Genomic DNA, 14,171 nt, shown 5'->3' with positions numbered 1-14,171 from the left:
TGTGTGGACCATTTTCAATGATGAAGTAGGTAGATCATACTACAGTATTTCCTATTTTTTATCTTCTCTAATATGATCCAAAGAAGGTTTCCGTTTGTTTCTTTTAATACATGTCTTGTTACTTGTTTCCTCCATCCATGATAATCACGTCCAGTATTCTTCTCCAGCACCACACTTAAAACTAATCCAACTTTGTTCCAAATTTCCAAACTACGATATTCATTAGTATCGGAAGTCTTACAGAACGGCCATGTTCGTCTGTCTCTCTGTCGATAGATATAAGGGAAAAACAGTAAAAAAGATAGAGCGAAATGATTTGTTGATACGGATTCAGCATTGCATTTTCAGACCATACCACTCTACTACAAGCTAACCAGACGTCCCGCTTTTAATAGAATTGTCCTTTTTTTTTTTTTTTTTTTACAAAGTCGCCTGATGTCGTAAGAAAAATGGAAACGGGATGCAAAATGTTCTTTTCGGCTCTTACTAGTAATTTCCTGTATAGATAACTACAATGTTTTGAAGGAAAGTCTCTACAAGAAATTCAGTTTCAAAAAATATGACCTCAAGAAACAATCGATGCCCCATATTCTAGTTCCTGTTAAATGTTAAAGGGTAACGTAAAAAATTAAAGTTAAGATAAGGTTAAATAAATAACCATCTGGTTGTTTGGAAAGCTAGAGACTTCTTCCTCATCTGGCATCAATAACGATATAACAAGGACTACGCTTAGGTGGACTGGTCACCTGCTCTATTAAAAGCGGAGATGATTGAAATTCATTGCAGCTTCCGGTTTTAATATTGATCCTAATCGGCTCTATATCCTCAATTCTAACCAGGAGTTGCTTCTCTTTTACTTCCAGCTTCATTATTGATTGTTATACGAGAAGAACGGTAACAAATAGTGAGAAATATTTTTGTGTATGGATTTAGCATTCCAATAACATATACTATCACCGTCCTTAACACCCTACTACTACTTCCGGTCGTAGTAGAATTTACTACAACTTCCGGTTTTGATATTGATATCCATAGAATGTAAACGGTAATAGATAGCGAAAACAGTTTCTATAGTATGAATTTCATGTACCAACCATAAATTCGATCTCAACTATAATTTTTTTTATTGAAACCAGAAGTTGTCGAAATCTGTCGTTTGCTGTTTTAATATTGAAGTTTCATAGAGAAAAAAATTAACGAGAAATGTTTTATTATATATATACAGATTCGCCATCCCAAGAATAAGTTCCAGCTTCCCCCTTATCCGCCTATTGAAACTGGAACTGTTGACTCTATCTCTTCTTATTAGGATGTTGCACTCCTCTAACTTTGAAGCCTGTCGTAGTTTCACAATTTAAGAGACGAAACTCACTTATTTTCTATTTTGGTTAGTGTCCAATGTCCATGTTTCCTGTCCACATTCTTCAGGATACCAAGCTCTTAATAAGTCTCTTCCTTGTTGCTACAGATATGTTTCTTGATACCAGTAGTCTTTCCTTTTGTAGAATTCATGTTTTGTTTGTGCTATCCTAGTTTTTATCCTTTTCCTCACTCTTCCATTCAAGGATATTACGCTACCTAAGTATTTATTACATATGCAGTATATGTCTTTAATTCTTCAATTTTCTCTTTATCAAGGAGAATTTTTACATCCTCTTGTTCTTTCTTCGTACACTTTAAGAATGTATTATTGTTCATTTCCACATTAAGGTGCATCTTTCCTTCAGTTTTTACATTCCCCGCTGGTCAGGTGGCTAGTGCATGAATCTTGGTGCACAGGGTACCTGCATCAACTCCCGATGGGAGAGTGTTGAAGGCATTACGGTTGTTCGGTTCCACTTTAAACTGTAGGTCCACCTCTTATATAGCCTAGGTATCGAAAAGAGCCGATAAGCTTCAAGAAGCAAAGAACTTTCTTCAGTTTTTACTTCGATATAATGAGTAATATAATACACTATGTGATCAAAAGTACCCGGACACCTGGCTGAAAATGACTTACAAGTTTGTGGCGCCCTCCATCGGTACTGCTGGAATTCAATATGGTGTTGTCCCGTCCTTAGCCTTGATGACAGCTTCCACTCTCGCAGACATACTTTCAATCAGGTGCTGGAAGGTTTCTTGGGGAATGGCAGCCCATTCTTCACGGAGTGCTGAACTGAGGAGAGGTATCGATGTAGGTCGGTGAGGCCTGGCACGAAGTGGCATTCCAAAACATCCCAAAGGTGTTCTATGGGATACAAGTCAGGATTCTGTGCAGGCCAGTCCATTACAAGGATGCTATAGTCGTGTAACCACTCCGCCATAGGCCGTGCAGTGTGAACAGGTGTTCGATCGTGTTGAAAGATGCAATCGCCATCCCTGAATGGCTCTTCAACTGGGAAGCAAGAAGGCGCTTAAAACATCAATGAAGGCCTGCGCTGTGAGAGTGCCACGCAAAACAACAAGGGGTGCAAGCCCCTATCAAGAAAAACATGACCACACCATAACACCATCACTTCCGAATTTTACTGTTGGCACTACACACGCTGACAGATTACGTTCACCGGGCATTCGCCATACCCACACCCTGCCATCGGATCGCCACATTGTGTACCGTGATTCGCCACTCCACACAACGTTTTTCCAATGTTCAATCGCCCAATGTTTACGTTCCTTACACCAAGCGAGGCGTCGTTTGGCATTTACCTGCGTGATGTGTGGCTTATGAGCAGCCGCTCGACCATGAAATCCAAGTTTTCTCACCTCACGCCTGTCATAGTACTTGGAGTGAATCCTGATGCAGTTTGAAATTCTTGTGTGGTGGTCTGGATAGATGTCTGCCTATTACACTTTATGATCCTCTTCAACTGTCGGCGGTCTCTGTCAGTCAACAAACAAGATCGGCCTGTACGCGTTTGTGCTGTACGTGTCAGTTCATGTTTCCACTTCACTATCATATCAGACACAGTCGACCTACGGATGTTTAGGAGTGTGGAAATCTCGCGTACAGACTTCTGACACAAGTGACATCCAATCACCTGACCACGTTCGAAGTGAATAAGTTCTGCGGAGCGTCCCATTCTGCATTCTCACAATGTCTAATGACTACTGAGGTCGTTGATAATGAGTACCTGGCAGTAGGTGGCAGCACAATGCACCTAATATGAAAAACGTATGTTTTGGGGGTGTCCGAATACTTTTGATCACATAGTGTATCTCAAGAATTGTCTGAAAATCAATTTTCCCTCCAAATGTATTTTTCTCAAGTACATGTGTGTTTAAAATATAGAACAATATGTAGACTAGGAAAAAATAACCACATGTTTTTATAACATGATTATTAATGTAAATACGAGGCGCATTTCAAAAGAAAGGGCCGATATTTTACAGGGTGTCCGAGAAGTCCTTCCCTGATTACAGAAATTGATAACTCAGGCTAGAAATAAGATAGAAATATGAAACTGGTGTTGGATTGTTTACAAACTATAAAAGTTTTTATCTGTGTTAGGTTTGTTCTGTTTTACCAAGTCTCATTTTTTTTTTTTTTTTTTAGGTTTGTAGTACGTAAGCAAGAAGCCCAAGAAGCCATGCCAACCAACCAGGAGAAGGCACAGTGTGTCCTGTGGTACCATGAGACACGATCACCAACCACGGTGCAGAGACAGTTCCAGACAACATTTGGGAGGACTCCACCTGATGTCAAGAGCATTAAAGCCTGGTATGAGAAGTTCAAGAACACAGGGTCGGTTGCTGACCTTCCGAGGTCTGGTCGACCAAGAACCTCAGCAGACACGAGCAGGGCCTCACGTGAATTACAGATGCCAACAAAAAGCTCTATCCATGACATTTTGCACAAACGTTTATTGTTTCGTGCTTACAAAGTGCAACTCGTTCAGGCCTTGTTGCTCGACGACGGTACACGTCGATATGACTTTGCGGTCGAAATGCTATCACGTATTGCGGACGATAATGGTTATCTCAGACGAATTGCCTTTTCCGACGAAGCGACATTCTTTGTCAGTGGAATAGTGAATTGCCATAATGTACGCATTTGGGGTTCAGAACCCCCCAGGGAGGTCAGGGAGTTCACCAGAGGCAGTCCAAAGGTGAATGTTTGGTGCGCGTTATTGCACGATCAAATTATCGGGCCATTCTTCTTCGCTGAAGATACCATCACATCTGCAGTGTACCTGGATATGTTGCAGCTGTATGCTGTTCCTCAGCTGCTTCAGTATCGCCCCGATGTCGTTTTTCAGCAAGACGGTGCACCACCTCATTGGGGTTTGGACGTCCGTGCCTATCTCGATAGGACATTTCCTGGGCGATGGATTGGTCGTGATGGACCAACAGCTTGGCCTCCACGCTCTCCTGACATAACCCCATTAGACTTCTTTTTATGGGGTTATGTCAAGGATGAGGTCTACCAAACACGTGTACCAGATCTTGAAACCCTGCAGCAACGAATAAACACAGTCGTTGCATCGATCCCTCCAGTGATGTTGGCTAATGTGTGGATGGAAATTGAATATCGCCTAGATGTGCTACGTGCTACCAAGGGTGCTCATGTGGAAGTGTACTGATGTGACCAAAACTTTTATAGTTTGTAAACAATTCAACACCAGTTTCATATTTCTATCTTATTTCTAGCCTGAGTTATCAATTTCTGTAATCAGGGAAGGACTTCTCGGACACCCTGTATTATAACCGACTGGCAATAGTGATCGAATCACGCTTGCGCAGTAACATCACTTGATCCATTGGCTATCAACCAACCATAGTTTTGCTATCATCTGTTTGTTTTTGTGTGTGCTGGAGCGTGTTAAAATAGCTGTGCGCATACACAATCCCGCCAGGTGGGAGGTCCGCTCTGTGATTAGATTTCTTCATGCCCAAAGGACAAAGTGCTGCTAAAATTCATAGAGAATTGTGTGCAGTGAAGTAATGAGTGAAGGAAAGGTACGGCAATGGTGTCGTGCATTCAAAGAAGGCCGTACAAATATCCACGACGAAGAGAAGAGTGAAAGACCAAGCATTCAGACTGACGACTTGGTGCAGCGAGTGAATGAAAAAGTTAAAGAAAATCGTCGCTTCACCATTACCAAGTGATTATCATCTGTTTCTGCACCTTAAAAAAGTGGCTTTCACCTCAACGATTTGAAGAACCTGATGAATTGAAAACGGCAGTGCTGAAGTGGCTGAACTCCCAGGCGGCGAACTTCTATGCAGAGGCTATAAAAAAAAACTTGTTCCACGGTACAGAAAGTGCTTGGAAAATAATGGTGACTATGTTGAAAAATAAAGTGGATATGTACTTCTTTTTACCCAATAAAACAAAGTTGCTAAATTTACTTACCTGTTTCCAATTAAATATCGGCCCTTTCTTTTGAAGTGCGCCTCGTACAATAGTATTTTAAGAACATGTAGAGGTTGCATATTTTTTGAGTGATCCTACAATTACCACGTTGGTTAATAAAATAGTTTAGTGTTATCCAGTGGCGTAACTAGTTTTACTGCGCACTGGATCGATCTATCATCAATTTACCGCCCCCTGCCCCACACATTTCAGTTGCTGCATTATATATATATATATATATATATATATATATATATATATATATATATATATATATATATATATATATATATATATACTAACAGTATACAGTTATTTTTACTAAGAAAGCTAAAGTTTTTACTTATTTTTTCCTAAGTCATCAGTTATCACAACATACACAACATACTTAATATGAATTATGTTCATAGGAAATTAAATTTAAAATGGTTTACTGTACTTACAAGGGAACTTTTTCTGGTGTCACACGAAATGTGGAACGAAACTATGGTCAACCGATTTGTGTTAGTGAACACTAAAATGCATAGACGGGAAAAGCCCTCGATCGCAACCGTTCCGTACTTATGGGGGGAAGAGTAGGGGCACTGCCAATACTACACGTTGCGGATAATGAGACGAAATATAGAGCGAGTTCGATGAAAATATGCGTAGAAGCACAACATATACTACAATGTGACATTATATTCGACAATACTCTGACAAGTGAGAGCAGAGGAGTAGCACATAATGACAGAAAAGGGGGGCGGATAAGCGCAAGTAAAAATGGTCATATAATTGAGGAAAACGGAGAAGCAATACGTCAGGAAAATGGTACAGTAATAATAAATGGCCAAGTAATCAACCACAAACTATAGACAGACTGTAGACGACACCGTGAAGCTGAAATGGAGGAAAGAAAACTATGGAGGGGATTGTCCGTAGTGTCCGGACCTTCTCCCCTCGTAACTTCCGATGTGTATAGACTGTTGTATATATGTAGAGTAGTAGGCCCCGGCGTTTGCCCGAATGACTCATCCTCACTCTCTTTCATGACCGGGGTGAAAGGTCAATGACCTTGGCCCGGGGTCAATGACCTAGGGGTACATAGGACCACCCCCTCTAAATTATGGCAGGGGAACCATGGCCCACCCCCTAAATTTTGGCAGGGGTACATAGGACCACCCCCCTTAAATTTTGGAAATTGCCAAATCTAAAAATTTGGTGTGGTAGCGTAGGACCATAGTATGTACCTCTATCAGTATTGGGTGTCTATGTCGTTCCCTTTCTTGGGTAAAAAATTGCCAAAAATTCAAATTTCGGGGGTTTTTTACCTAATTTATCCCCTTTGATGAGGTATTATTACCCTATATAGTTATATGGACGTATACAGGGGTTCATTACCTTTCATAACATATGGGTATATTAATGCACCCCTTGAAAAATTTGGGAGGGGTACCTTGGCCCACCTCTTAAATTTTGGAAATTGACCAAATTAAACATTGGGTATTATAGTACAGGACCCTAATATGTATCATGATAAATTTGGGCGGTCCACCTCGTTTCCTTCTAGGGGTACAAAATTGCCAAAATTTTAGTACAACCACGTGTTTGGTTTTTGGTCGATTTTATCCCCTTTGATGAGGTGTTATTATCCTATATAGTTATATGGGCGTATACAGGGGTTCATTACCTTTCATAACATATGGGTATATTAATGCACCCCTTGAAAAATTTGGGAGGGGTACCTTGGCCCACCCCTTAAATTTTGGAAATTGACCAAATTAAACATTGGGTATTATAGTACAGGACCCTAATATGTATCATGATAAATTTGGGCGGTCCACCTCGTTTCCTTCTAGGGGTACAAAATTGCCAAAATTTTAGTACAACCACGTGTTTGGGTTTTGGTCGATTTTATCCCCTTTGATGAGGTGTTATTATTCTATATAGTTATATGGTCATGTATAGGGATCCATTACCTTTCATAAGATATGGGTACATGTGTGCACTCCTTTAAAAATTTGTGAGGAGTACCTTGGCCCACCCCTTAAATTTTAGAAATTGCTCATTTTATATATTTGGTATTATAGTACTGGACCCTAACATGTATTATGATAAATTTGGGTAGTTCACCTCGTTCCTTTTAGGGGTACGAAATTGCCAAATTTTAGTACAACCACGTGTTTGTTTTGGCTCAATTTATCCCCCTTGGATGAGGTCCTATTACCTTATATGATTATATGGTTATGTATATTGGTCCATTCCTATTATAAGACATGGGTATATTGATGCACCCTTTAAAAATTTGGGAGGGGTACCTTGGCCCATCTCTTTATTTTGGAAATTGCCCAATTTAAACATTTGGTATAATAGTATAAGACCCTAATATATATTACTATAAATTTGGGTGGTCCATCTCGTTCCCTTTCATGGGTACGAAAATTGCCAAATTTTAGTACAACCACGTGTTTCGTTTTTGACCTAATTTATTCCCTTGGATGATGTCCTATTACCTAATATGATTATATGGTCTTGTATAGGGTCCATTTTCTATCATAAGACATAGGTACATTGATGCACCCCTTTAAATTTTGGGAGGTGTACCATAACCAATCCCTTAAATTTTGGAAATTTTTCAATTTAAGCATTCGCTATCATAGTACATGACCTCAATATGTATCATGATAAATTTGGGTGGTCCACCTTGTTCCCCTTCATGACTAAAAAAAATGCCAAAATATAAACATAAGCAATATGTTGTATCACGTGTTTGGTTTTTGGCCCAATTTATCCCGTTTGATGCGGTCTTATTACCGTATATGTTTATATGGTCATGTATATAGGTTCATTTCATATCATAAGACATGAGTACATTGATGCACCCTTTAAAATTTGGGAGGGGTATCTTGACTCATCCACTCAGTTTTAGAAATTGTTTAATATAAGCATTTGGTATCTTCGTACAGGTCTTCAATATGTACCACTACAAATTTGGATGGTCCACATCGTTCCCTTTCATGGGTAAAGAACTACCAAAAATCAAATTTCGGAGGTTATTGACTCCTATTTAGCACGTTATATGGTTTATTACCTCTATATGTTTATGTTCTCTTTTAAATTTGGGAATTATAAAATAACATAATTTGGTAAACGTTTTCTAGGACCCATTGGTGTTTCTCTTATGGCCAAATATTCAAAATTTAAAGGTTATTAACCGGCTTTATTATTAAATGAGTACAGGATTTATTACTTTTTCATAAGACACAGGTGTATTTGTGTACCAATCTTAAATTTTGGGAGGGGTACATTTCTTATTGTCATATCAATAATTGGTAATTGTTCTTTGGGTAAATCATTGTGATCACGTGATCAGTTATTGACCTATGATGGGATTAGGAGTCCAGGACATTGGTACATTTAAACTTTGTAGGATAATTTGAGAATGCGTCATTGGTATTGATTATTACAGCCAAATATAAACGTAAGCAATACGATGTACCACGTGATTGACCTTGATGAGGTAGTGTACAGGGATACATAGCTAACCTTATTGAATCTTATGACTCATAGTCTTAAGGGAATACATGCTACAACACTGGCAAAGTTATTGTTGATGTAATTTGATTGGTTGATCACTATCTTTCGTGCAATCTGATTGGCTGATCACTATCTTTCGTACAATCTGATTGGTTGCTGATTTTCAAATCTTTGCTGCATTCAGTTTTAAGTTTTGTTTAACATTTAAAAATCTTGGTTTCGTTCAACATTTTGCACTCACTGATAAATATGATCAAAACCGTTTTATTTGTTAATCGAATAGTTAAAAACCGGATAAAGTTTGACGGTTAACCATGAAACGTAAAATTTTTTTAGTTTGAAAATTTTTTGTTTGAAAGTTTTTGTTTGAAAACTCTTGTTTCAAATTTGTGTTTGAATTTTTTTGTTTCAGAATTTTGTTTGAACTTTGTTTCAAAATTTTTTGTTTGAAAATTGTTTTGTTTGAAATTTTTTGTTGCAAAATTTTGTTTAAAAATTTTTTGTTTAAAAGTTTTTGTTCGAAATTTTTGTTTTGAAATTATTCGTTTCCAAATTTTTTTTGTTTAAAATTTTTTTGTTTCGAATTTTTTTCGTTTCAAAATTTTGTTTGAATTTTTCGTTTCAAAAATTTTGACATTTTTAAAAGTTTGTGCACTCATTAGTAAAGAACCTGAACTGTTTAGAACAAAAACCTCTGGCAACATTGTGGTGCAATAGTACACATCAGAATATGGGGTTGTACTTGAAATGAAAAAACACAATTCATTGAAATGGATCATTTTATTACACTCCACATACATCCATACCAGATATATGATCTGGATATTGTCGATACAATGTATTTTGAACTTCTTGCACTAGTTTGTCTTTAGCATATAATTTTAATTCCAGTTGAAGTCTTTTAAAGTCTATTGCAATATCAATTGGTGGAAACTCAATGTCCATTTGATCACAAATAAACTGTTTATCAATACAGGTATGCACCCACGAACGATGTTGACAACCATCACAATATCTAGATACATGTTGTACAATATGCATAACACATTTTTCAAAATAGTACTTTTTCAGGAATATACTTGTTTTGTTGCACACTTCCACTGCATGTTTAACACACTGAAATATGCTGATGAATTTGTTCCATTCAGTTTGTGTTAGATACACCATATTGCGAGGGACATGGAATGTACTCTTTTTACGTAACAGCACCATCTTCTCTTCGAGGACTGTACGCATCACCACTTCATGATTTGAGCCTAATGATTTGACTATGGTCACATTTAGCTCATCATGAAAATAATCGTTCATTTGGTCGATTCGTGAACATAATATTTGCCATTCTTCGCAGGTCAGTTGTACACCAAATTGTTCTGCTTTTCCCAATCGAATCACTGGTTCAAATGTTCTAGCACTGATACCAATCATCACAAGTTTTGTTTGAAATATATTTATTGGATAATAGCTTGCGAAGATGAACTCTTTATCGTTAGAAGTACACATCTTTCCTCCTGAAAAGCACTTGCTCAAATGATTTCGTGGGATGACAGTGTATTGGTTGATTTATAGAACTACGGCTGGCGTCATTGGAAAGAAATGTGCTGACATTTGAATTCATGGTTTCATCACAGTTACTGACGTCATGCTGACCAACCAAATTCATACAACTATGTCTAATGTGCTGACGCTTGAATTCATGATTTCATCACAACTGCTGACGAATCTGGCTGTGTACTAAATTCAAATTGATGACTTCGACCCAAGAGTATTTTATAACATAAAGATACAGATCCAGTATTTAAGAAACGCAGCACTTCTTCTTGTTTTGATGCTTCCATGGGTAAATATCTTGCTGGTAAAATTATATTCTTATCATTTTCAAGCTTCACTACGATTCTTAATCCAAACTTTGTAGGGATCATTTGGCTAGCTAAGATTCTATAAGGTACATTCTGTTGTAAATCAGTAATCTTGGTAAATGATTTCATCACATCACGTGTGTTTAGAAACTGTAGACAAGTAGCCATGATGATGTTATCATGAATACTAACTCGAACGATACTTATATATGATGCAAAACTGATGACGTTGCAACATCATGTTCTCACGTGTACTATTGCACCACAATGTTGCCAGAGGTTTTTGTTCTAAACAGTTCAGGTTCTTTACTAATGAGTGCACAAACTTTTAAAAATGTCAAACCAAACTTTGAAACAAAATTTTTGAAACGAAAAAATTTGGAAACGAAAAATTCAAACAAAATTTTGAAACGAAAAAAATTCGAAACAAAAAAATTTGGAAACGAAAAATTTCAAAACAAAAATTTCGAACAAAAACTTTTAAACAAAAAATTTTTAAACAAAATTTTGCAACAAAAAATTTCAAACAAAAAAATTTTCAAACAAAAAATTTTGAAACAAATTTCAAACAAAATTCTGAAACAAAAAAATTCAAACACAAATTTGAAACAAGAGTTTTCAAACAAAAACTTTCAAACAAAAAATTTTCAAACTAAAAAAATTTTACGTTTCACGGTTAACCGTCAAACTTTATCCGGTTTTTAACTATTCGATTAACAAATAAAACGGTTTTGATCATATTTATCAGTGAGTGCAAAATGTTGAACGAAACCAAGATTTTTAAATGTTAAACAAAACTTAAAACTGAATGCAGCAAAGATTTGAAAATCAGCAACCAATCAGATTGTACGAAAGATAGTGATCAGCCAATCAGATTGCACGAAAGATAGTGATCAACCAATCAAATTACATCAACAATAACTTTGCCAGTGTTGTAGCATGTATTCCCTTAAGACTATGAGTCATAAGATTCAATAAGGTTAGCTACGTATCCCTGTACACTACCTCATCAAGGTCAATCACGTGGTACATCGTATTGCTTACGTTTATATTTGGCTGTAATAATCAATACCAATGACGCATTCTCAAATTATCCTACAAAGTTTAAATGTACCAATGTCCTGGACTCCTAATCCCATCATAGGTCAATAACTGATCACGTGATCACAATGATTTACCCAAAGAACAATTACCAATTATTGATATGACAATAAGAAATGTACCCCTCCCAAAATTTAAGATTGGTACACAAATACACCTGTGTCTTATGAAAAAGTAATAAATCCTGTACTCATTTAATAATAAAGCCGGTTAATAACCTTTAAATTTTGAATATTTGGCCATAAGAGAAACACCAATGGGTCCTAGAAAACGTTTACCAAATTATGTTATTTTATAATTCCCAAATTTAAAAGAGAACATAAACATATAGAGGTAATAAACCATATAACGTGCTAAATAGGAGTCAATAACCTCCGAAATTTGATTTTTGGTAGTTCTTTACCCATGAAAGGGAACGATGTGGACCATCCAAATTTGTAGTGGTACATATTGAAGACCTGTACGAAGATACCAAATGCTTATATTAAACAATTTCTAAAACTGAGTGGATGAGTCAAGATACCCCTCCCAAATTTTAAAGGGTGCATCAATGTACTCATGTCTTATGATATGAAATGAACCTATATACATGACCATATAAACATATACGGTAATAAGACCGCATCAAACGGGATAAATTGGGCCAAAAACCAAACACGTGATACAACATATTGCTTATGTTTATATATTGGCATTTTTTTTAGTCATGAAGGGGAACAAGGTGGACCACCCAAATTTATCATGATACATATTGAGGTCATGTACTATGATAGCGAATGCTTAAATTGAAAAATTTCCAAAATTTAAGGGATTGGCTATGGTACACCTCCCAAAATTTAAAGGGGTGCATCAATGTACCTATATCTTATGATAGAAAATGGACCTTATACAAGACCATATAATCATATTAGGTAATAGGACATCATCCAAGGGAATAAATTAGGTCAAAACGAAACACGTGGTTGTACTAAAATTTGGCAATTTCGTACCCATGAAAGGGAACGAGATGAACCACCCAAATTTATAGTAATATATATTAGGGTCTTATACTATTATACCAAATGTTTAAATTGGGCAATTTCCAAAATAAAGAGATGGGCCAAGGTACCCCTCCCAAATTTTTAAAGGGTGCATCAATATACCCATGTCTTATAATAGGAATGGACCAATATACATAACCATATAATCATATAAGGTAATAGGACCTCATCCAAGGGGGATAAATTGAGCCAAAACAAACACGTGGTTGTACTAAAATTTGGCAATTTCGTACCCCTAAAAGGAACGAGGTGAACTACCCAAATTTATCATAATACATGTTAGGGTCCAGTACTATAATACCAAATATATAAAATGAGCAATTTCTAAAATTTAAGGGGTGGACCAAGGTACTCCTCACAAATTTTTAAAGGAGTGCACACATGTACCCATATCTTATGAAAGGTAATGGACCCCTATACATGACCATATAACTATATAGGATAATAACACCTCATCAAAGGGGATAAAATCGACCAAAACCCAAACACGTGGTTGTACTAAAATTTTGGCAATTTTGTACCCCTAGAAGGAAACGAGGTGGACCGCCCAAATTTATCATGATACATATTAGGGTCCTGTACTATAATACCCAATGTTTAATTTGGTCAATTTCCAAAACATAAGGGGTGGGCCAAGGTACCCCTCCCAAATTTTTCAAGGGGTGCATTAATATACCCATATGTTATGAAAGGTAATGAACCCCTGTATACGCCCATATAACTATATAGGATAATAACACCTCATCAAAGGGGATAAAATCAACCAAAAACCAAACACGTGGTATAACGTATTGCTTACGTTTATATTTTGGCAATTTTGTACCCCTAGAAGGAAACGAGGTGGACCGCCCAAATTTATCATGATACATATTAGGGTCCTGTACTATAATACCCAATGTTTAATTTGGTCAATTTCCAAAATTTAAGAGGTGGGCCAAGGTACCCCTCCCAAATTTTTCAAGGGGTGCATTAATATACCCATATGTTATGAAAGGTAATGAACCCTGTATACGCCCATATAACTATATAGGATAATAACACCTCATCAAAGGGGATAAAATCGACCAAAAACCAAACACGTGGTTGTACTAAAATTTTGGCAATTTTGTACCCCTAGAAGGAAACGAGGTGGACCGCCCAAATTTATCATGATACATATTAGGGTCCTGTACTATAATACCCAATGTTTAATTTGGTCAATTTCCAAAATTTAAGAGGTGGGCCAAGGTACCCCTCCCAAATTTTTCAAGGGGTGCATTAATATACCCATATGTTATGAAAGGTAATGAACCCCTGTATACGTCCATATAACTATATAGGGTAATA

At 36.9% G+C, this 14,171-nt stretch overlaps 1 protein-coding gene across 2 annotated transcripts in view; it reads right to left on the bottom strand.

The window, feature by feature from the left end:
- LOC145690467 (uncharacterized) overlaps positions 1 to 14,171 on the bottom strand; it is a 160,872-nt gene that overhangs the window by 115,727 nt on the left and 30,974 nt on the right. The window lies entirely within an intron of this gene.

Source organism: Thermobia domestica, chromosome 7 (genome assembly GCF_964235325.1).
Source record: "Thermobia domestica chromosome 7, izTheDome1.hap1.1, whole genome shotgun sequence".
NCBI lineage: Eukaryota > Metazoa > Arthropoda > Insecta > Zygentoma > Lepismatidae > Thermobia > Thermobia domestica.
The sequence above is the reverse complement of the archived record's forward strand: the minus strand, read 5'-3'. Positions and strand labels throughout refer to the sequence as shown.